Below are 7,472 nucleotides of genomic sequence, written 5' to 3'. Positions count from 1 at the left end.
AATCTGAATAAACTGGGACATCACTAAAGAAGAAAACAGAGAAAAACAAGGAATTTGAAAATGTGATAAATATAGGGCAATATGTGTTCAATAATTACAATCAAAATAAATAAACCTAAGCTTCTGAAAATTTCTTCTCCTGGATAACTACTCTTTCAACATTTTTCAGTTTGGTTTTCTCCTTGACATTTTAATGACTCAACTATGTTCCCTGCTATTTGTAGTCTATGTGTAGTCTACAATAGTTTACATCACTAAATTATAATAGGTACTACTTATCTAAAGTGAAGGATGTGTACCACACAAAGCAAGAGACAGATTAAAGAGTAAAATTATATATATAGATAGATAGATAGATAGATAGATAGATAGATAGAGAGAGAGAAAGAGAAATATCTGTACTAAAAATGCCCTTTTTCTTTGAAACAAAAATCTGAAACTCATTCTTATAGAGAAGTTCCCAGAAGATACTCTGCAACAAAAGTAAATTAAATAATAATCAGTACTTAATATTTAAAGGGAAATTAAACTTAGCCAGAAAGGCAAAGTTTCTATAATTCTCTAGCATCACATCTCTATATAAATTTTTCTGAGCAGGCTGAAGGCATTCCCACTCCTCTTCAGTAAAATCAATGGCTATATCCATAAATGTTAACAGTTCCTAAAATAAGAATAGGTAAATGAATAACACATTGACCACATGAACATTTACACAGTCTGTAATGTAATTAAAGTTGAAATGAGAGTTAGTAGACTATCATGTAGGTAGTGTTTTGGAACACAATGATACTATTATCCAGTTCTGCAGAAAAAAGTGATTGAAGTTCAAAAAGTATACATACTCCACATTTATGAAACACAATATAAAACTCAGGCATTATCACAAAAAATATATTTTGTAATTTTGTATATCTTGATCTAAATTATACATATCTTTCAGATGAGAAAATCATGGTAATTAAGAAAGGGAATCCTCAAATTTTAATTGTACAACCACTAATCAGAGATTTACTAATGTGTAGAATCTTATTTGTTATTTCTCTGATAGAGCTGGCTATTCTGAATGTGTAGTGAGATCTCTAGTAATTCCAACATCAATGGTATAAGAGGAATTTTGAAATGTAACAAGGTAGACAGACCACTTAAAGGAAATATTTAACAGTTTATTTAAATTCAAACATTTTATGGTTTTTATGTATGTTATTAATATAAAAAATAGCAACAACAATCCTGTTTGAATTTTCCTTTTTATAATTTTAACATTATATATATATATATACAAACTTTGATTGATGTTTATATTGTATGATATTTATAATAGAATATACATATAGCTCTTCAAACAAATATAATATGTTTTATATTTTATTTTATTGGTTCTTTCTAGTTCTACCTGACAGTAAAATTGATTTTTATGGTATTATGCAAGCATGGGATATATTTTATCCTAATTAAAATCCTGTTCTTTTTGGTGGCTACGATGGTAGGATTCACTTACAAATATTTATCTTTTATATTTCTATCCTTGTCCCTTTTCTTTCTTTATTTATTCATTTATTTATTTATGTTTACCATTGTGCAATCTACTGATCCTCTTTTCTGACCCTTCCCCACTTTATGAGCTTTAGATTTTACATATCAGCAATAACTTTCAACTTTTGGTTTTAAAGAAATTGATTGTTTTACTTAGCATAAAATCTCCAGATTCATCCATTTACTGGCAAATGTCATAAAGTCATTCTTCTTTATGTTCGATTTATAGTTTATTGTGTACATAAGCAACATTTTTTTATCCTGTCATCATTGAATGGACCCATTCATCATTGAATGGTTGGTTTTACAGCTTAGCTATTGTGAATTGTGCTGCTATAAATATTAATGTGGCTGTGTCAATGTAGTATGCTGATTTTATGTCGTTTGGGCATATACACTGCAGTCAAAAACTGGGTAAAATTGTGGTTCCATTTCTTTAACAATATTTATACAGGTTATTATGTTTCACTTAGACCTCCATATAGCTGGAAAAATTGGAATTCATCTATACCTGAGGTGAAAATAAAACATACAAAAAATTAGTAAGCCATAAAATGACTAGAATTTATTATCAAATTATCCATCCCAATAAAAAGTAATATTTAAAAACTAAAAGTAAAGAAAGTCTTAAGCAAAAGAGCAAAATTAGAAGCTATTAAGAATAAACATAACACAGAGTTACCAGTATCAATGTTGGTGCTTTTAAAAAGCAAATGAGCCCATTCTAGCGATCGACAACTCTAGTTCCAGTGACTGAGGAGGATTAGAAAAAAGGATCATAAATTCTAAAACTATATTATATAATAATATTGTCTTATATATATTGTATTGAGCAACTTAGTGAGGCATTTAGCAACATAGCAATACACTGCCTCTAAATAAAATACAAAAAATAGGACTGAGGATGTGGCTTTATTGTTAAGCACCCCTAGTTCAATCTTCAGTACAAATAAAAAAGGAGATACAATTGAAAAAGCACTATCAAATTTGAAAATTCAACAAATAAAAATTATATCAATTATACAGTATGTAATAGCAAATATAGGCATATATAATGATTTCTCACTTTATGGAAATACACTCTGGAAAATTTATCCTAAAAATTTTCTGTAATTTTCTAATTCTCTGAGTGCAATGACAGAATCTAGATGGTATAGTCTAGTACATGGCTACAATATTTGCTAGATCCATGGTTGTACATAAGTCTACTGTAGACCAAAATACCATGATGCCACATGATTGATGTTATGAAGTAAAATCAATCAGGGTAAACCTCATAATAAAATAAATGGTGGAACTACAGAAAACACCAACAACAAAACGTAAAACATGCTAGGATATTGGGAAAAGAGTGTGATAATAAAATGCTATTTTATCCCTTCACTCATAAAACATAACAACATATTTTGACACATTAAATGCTGAATATAAATTATTAATAAATAATACTGAAATATATAAGAAAGTACAAAGATCAAAAGTTTACATACAAAAGATAGGGTTCATATGGTGGTGCACACCTAAAATATCCACTATTCTGGAGTCTAAGGCATGAAGTTCAAAATTTAAGGCTAACTAAAGAAATTGAGCAAACCCCATCTGGAAATAAAATTTAAAACAGAGCTGAGAATATGCTCAGCATTAAGACACTTTGGTTGAATTGCTAATATCACAAAAGAAAAAAAATAGTTTTTTGGTTTTGTTTTCAAAATTATACAATATAGTAGACTTAAACTTATGAATTACAAAATATTAATACAAAAAATCTATTCATCAAATTATTGCATTAAAAGCTGAAAAACTGACAAGGTAAAAAAAACCCTACTTTCCTCACATATAATCAAATGCTTATAAGAAGAAGAAATACAACAGATTACAAAAGAAAAACAAAAAAAATTTGAAGAGTCACTTTAAAAAGGATATATCTAAGTGTTCAATAATCATAAAACTCAAAATCTTTAGAAATTAGGTAACATTGAAAAAATTACATCATATAGATGAATTAAATAGTATTGATGAATATGTGAAATAAATGCATTCACAAAAATAGGAAAATAATAATTTAAGCTTTTATTATCCATTTGTAGAAACTGTTTTGTAATCATATGTATATGATACACCCACACAGGAAACAGAGACTAAAATTACAGCAACTGTACATGAGAATACAGCCACATTCTTCCAGAGTTGAAACCAAGGGGCATGGCTAAAGAGGAAGAAATAATTATTAAATTTTGTAAAATGTAAATTCTAGGAGCTAGAATTTTTGTTAATGTATCATATCCAGTTTGACAAATACTATAAAATACCATGTATGTTTTATGCTGATGTCAGATGAATGTTGCATTTCATATGCAAGTATGTTTACAAAAAGAACATGCAGTATTTGAGAAAATAAAAGTACAGAAAAGAACACAAAAGACTCAAATATTCAACATAATTACAAAGAATAAAACTATTATAAAAATGATCATTTTTCCCAAGGTACCCTTTAATAATAACTGGTCATAATTTTATCATTATTTACTTTTTGTTAAAGAAAAAATCAAAGCAAAAACTACTAAAATTTTTCTGGAAAGTTGAAAGTATATAAAATTAGACAAGAACTCTCTCATATATAAGAGAAATATACTAGTGATTATTACCTGACACTAATGCATGTTATAATATTACAACAGGGTAGTAATTTTAAGATAAAGAAATCACAATACAGAAAACTACATAGGACAATTCATATGTATGCAAATATCTTTTTATTGTTAATTATTGTAAGTAAATAAATCAAAACATATCAATAAAATATTTAATGTGAGTTAATGCTACAATACAACCTCAAGGTAGATGTTAGAATAAAAGACATAGATTACAAAAGCGACTGGTGTGCAGAATGTGTGTGACACTGGAATTATACACAAGCATCCACCAAACAGCAGATATAAAGAGAGAAAATTTTAAAAAATAAAATAAAAATAAATAAAAGCAGAATATAAGCCTCCCTCCATTTATGGATACACCAAATAAATATATCATCCTGTTTTGAGTCCTTCTAAAAACTGTAAAGAATTAGAGGCACACAAATTGGAAAACTGAAAAAAAAAATATTGACCAAGAGATAAGTAGAATGCACTTGAAGATTTTCCTGATTTGAGCAATATGCAAAATTACTGGAACAAAATGCCCAAATCCAGTGTTAATATAAATAAAGGAAGATTGATTTGGGTTTGAAATATATTATTTTACTCTAATTTGCCTGTAGTTCAAATGCTAATTTATCTGTACACACAGAGGAAGGAATAAGATATACATGAGTATTTACTCCAGGTGGGAAAATAAGTGGTTTTATATGGCCATGCAAAATCCATGGGCTTTATTCCATTAGACCAGAGTGGAAGAGGTGTTAAATCTTAAGGTAACTCCTTAATCCCTTAGAGGGATTTGCCAACATTCTCTAAAAATGCAAATAGCTGTTGCTGACAGTTGAACTTTTATCTAGACAGTACCAAAAAAATTAACAGGGAAATACAGACCACCACTGAAAGCCAAAGTGGCAATTTAGCACTTCCTGAGCTCTCTCACCCAGATCACTTTACTAATAACACCAGACCTAACCAATTCTTTCTGTAAGTAATTTGTCCTGATATTAACTTTTTCCATTCAATGGTCTACATTTGACACATCTTTTCAAAGCATTGAAAGCACTGGTAAATGTGCACATGCAAATCTACCTAGAACAAAAAGGAGAGTTTTCACATTGGTGTGCAAACATTGTAATGAGCTAAAATCTCGAATATTAGTGAAGAAAAATGGCTACAATCACAAATCCCTCTTCATTTCTAAAATAGGTGCACATCATTTTTTTTTCCAGTGAGCATAAGGCACCCTGGATTCTGAAAAGCTTGCATCAGAATTTTATTGCACCATCCAACTATAAGATCTTCTGCATGAGCACAGCTGTTAGAATGGCTACTCTCAAAAAGTGGAATAGTAAGTAGTACTCCAATTATATGAATATGGAAGAAAGAAACACTGTGCTTGACTGTAAAATTAGTGAAGACATTTAAAAAAATGGAAGCTGAGAGTTCTCTCAGTTATTTATTTGAGAAACTAAGCTCTCTACATTCATACTGCTCTTGAACAAGAAAAGCCCCAAGTACTTGTCTGGACTTATGAGAGGCATTAGATGTGCCAGTTGTGGGATCCTCATATTACATAGTTCTGAAACACAGTTCCAGGAAAATACAAGAGTGGGGTGTGCAGTGAAATTCTGAGTCTGGTTGAAACTGGCTGCACTAACTATGGTGGGAACTGGCAATGGTGGGCTAGAATCCCTGGTGTAATCTTTGTTTTCTGCAGTCCTGTGTCTTCTTCTGAGAAAGGTCAGCCATGAATTTCCACTGGCCAGTCAACTGGACCATATATTAACAGTAGACACTGAAAGTCCTATAGTATCCTATAGAATATTTTCAGCCCCTATCTTAAATTCTATGTGAGAACATTTGTGGCAATATTTCTGAATCTTCTCAGATTGTGTTGTGGATTCTGGATTGAGGAGATCATCATAATCACAACTCCATGTGTTTTTTCCTCCAGGAGGGGGATGAGATACTCTATAGGTATCTCAGTTTTTCCTTTCCTCCTGAATTCATTCTCCTTCTTTTTGTAGATTGGGTATTGTGGATTGAGCCAGAGGTACTGTTCCACTTAGCTACTTACCTGGCACTTTATTATTTTTTTATCTTCAGAGAGTTGCTGAAATTTATATATTTTATATATAAATACAACTCACAATACTCCCAGTATTGTGAGTTGTATTTATATATAAAATTTTAGCTTCCTGTTCAATGACAACTTCCCCCTTTCCCAGTATTATCAGTTACATTTTTGCAGTATTATCAGTTACTTTACCCATATTATATTTCAAATAAACATGATATTTTCAATTGTTATACCAAAAACTGAATGAGACTTTAAAGTAGTTTTTTCTCTCTGGGTGCAATGATACATGCATATTAACTCCAGAGACTCAAGTGGCTATGTCAGTAAGATTGCAATTTCAAGGTAAACATCAGGAACTTAGGTAGACTAATTAGACAATTAGAAAAACCTGTCTCAAAATTTTAAAACATGGCTGGGTGTGTAACCCAGAATTAACATGCTGCTGTTTCAAATCCCCAATACTATAGAAAAAATCAAAAGCAAAATTTTTGTTGTTGTTGTTTATGAGCATTTTACATGATTGAAAAATAAAGAAGAATCACATGACCTTGGAAAAATCATGTGTTTCTATACTTCCTTTGTGTTTCCAAAGGCAGACAACCTGTCAGAGTGTCTTTATGCTCAGATTTCCTTTTGTGGAATGTATATGAGCGCATTCTCATTTACTCTATTTTTAGGAACCACGTTTCCTCTCTATAAATCAAAAAGTACCTATACAGGAGAAAAAAATCAGGTTCACTGAACATAAGTGAGGAAGCCTAGAAGTTGATACCCACTCGGGCAGACTTCACACCAGATGGTCAAAACTTGCTTCTCTTTACTGAATATGTGTAGATTGGGCAATGCTTATATGAGGGGTCCTGATTGGACACAACTTGTGTCTTCATATGCTCAATCTGAACCTCAGTGAGTTTTTTGAGAGTCAGGAGATAACCTCAAATCCAAAAATAAATTATGTCACAATTGTAGGGTCTTGTCTGTACATTTATTTATTTTCTTTTGAGGATCTGGGAATTGAAATCCAGATCCTCAGGCTGCAGCGAAATTAAGGCAAGGTATCCTTGGAGAAGTAAAATCCAGCCAACCCAGAAAAACATTTGCATTTAAACTTGTATATGAGGCATTTTGAATTTGTAGATTATATATGTTAATATATTATTTATGGATGGAAATAATACAGTGACAATCCTTTAAAATTTCAATTAACTTCTCTTGTATGGAAA

This window comes from Ictidomys tridecemlineatus, unplaced genomic scaffold (genome assembly GCF_052094955.1).
Source record: "Ictidomys tridecemlineatus isolate mIctTri1 unplaced genomic scaffold, mIctTri1.hap1 Scaffold_39, whole genome shotgun sequence".
NCBI lineage: Eukaryota > Metazoa > Chordata > Mammalia > Rodentia > Sciuridae > Ictidomys > Ictidomys tridecemlineatus.
This window is presented reverse-complemented; position numbering follows the sequence as displayed.